Below are 1,744 nucleotides of genomic sequence, written 5' to 3'. Positions count from 1 at the left end.
TGCTCTCCTCTACTAGGCAATGCCTTAGCAAAAAAAAAAAAAAACCTCCACCACCGCACCCTCTGACTCTTCTGCTAGGCGATGCCTTAGCAGAAAAATAAAACTTCCACATCCGCACACTCTGACTCCTCTTCTAGGTGATGTCTTAGCAGTAAAAAATTTAATTTTTCTCCTCCTCAACTCTGCTCCTCTACTAGGCGATGTCTTAGTAGGAAAATTTAATTTTTCTCCTCCACTCTGCTCCTCTACTAGGCGATGTCTTAGAAGAAAAATAAAACTTCCACCTCCGCACCCTCTGACTCTTCTGTTAGGCGATGCCTTAGCAGAAAAATAAAACCCCCACCTCCACACCCTCTGACTCCTCTCCTAGGTTATGTCTTAGCCTTAGCAGAAAAATAAAACTCCCACCTCCGCACCCTATGACTCCTCTCCTAGGTGATGCCTTAGCAGGAAAAATTTAATTTTTCTCCTCCCCAACTCTGCTCCTCTACTAGGCGATGTCTTAGTAGGAAAATTTAATTTTCTACTCCACTCTGCTCCTCTACTAGGCGATGCATTGGTAGAAAATTTTAATTTTTCTCGTCCACTCTGCTCCTCTACTGAGCGATAACTTAGTAGGGAAAATTTAATTTTTCTCCTCCACTCTACTCCTCTACTAGGTGATGTCTTAGTAGGGAAAATTTAATTTTTCTCCTAAACTCTGCTCCTCTACTAGGCGATGCCTTAGTAGGAAAAATTTAATTTATATCACCCTCATAATACAACATCGATTAATTGAATAGAGGAACATGGCTTTTTTGAATTTCAATTGATTACATATGACAAATTCAAAAATGAAATAACAACGATAAAATCTCGAATGATATTTCCTAAGGTGGTAAGCATTTCAGGGACTCTTTAAAGCATTGCCTTGAGCATTCTCCAAGTAATAAGCTTCAGAATTAAATTTATCGATCATTCTGAAAAGACCCTCTCACTTTGGGTCCAACTTTCCCCTCTGCTCTTCTTGTACCTTCACAAGGATCAAGTCACCCACTTCTTCCTTTCCTAATCATGTTGACCTCCACATGCGCTCTTTTTCCCTCCTCCCTCAGTATCCCTTCATAACATCGACGCATGACTTTTTGGTCCCCGCACAAGACTCCAACTCTTTTTTCCCACATGAGACATAAGCTTATGATGATAAGTGAAAGCTGCGGCCACTGAAATCCTTTAGGGCTGGCCATCCTAGAATTCGATTATATGCTAACAGGGTATCCACCACGGTGAATACTATCATTTTTGTTACCCGTATAGGATCAGTCCCTAAGGATAGGGGAGAACAATATGACCCAAAGGTGGGATGGTGTGTCCTGCAAACCCATACAGCAGGGTGGAGATCGGCTCAAACTCAAATCCTTCCAGCTTCATTTGATACAACAGTGCTTTTGAACAAGGCGTTTACGTAGATTTCATTATCAATAAATATCCTCGCCACATCATAATTGGCAGTGGTGGCCGTCACTACCAGGGCATCGTTATGTGGAGTCACAACGTCTCGGAGGTCTTTCGGCCCAAAGCTGATGACGGGGCTTGTGGTAAGTCTGCACCCCTAGATATCTCAAAGTTCTGTAACCTTCTCCCATGTGCCTTCCGAGCTCACCCAGAGTCTCTATCAGTAGCACCCCCCCGAGATCATATGAATCATTCCTCTCGTAGGGTGGTTATCCTCATTCATCCCTCTCCTCGGTTCGATGGGCTCCTG

The sequence above is a fragment of the Primulina tabacum genome, chromosome 2, assembly GCF_025594145.1.
Source record: "Primulina tabacum isolate GXHZ01 chromosome 2, ASM2559414v2, whole genome shotgun sequence".
NCBI classification, from domain to species: domain Eukaryota; kingdom Viridiplantae; phylum Streptophyta; class Magnoliopsida; order Lamiales; family Gesneriaceae; genus Primulina; species Primulina tabacum.
This window is presented reverse-complemented; position numbering follows the sequence as displayed.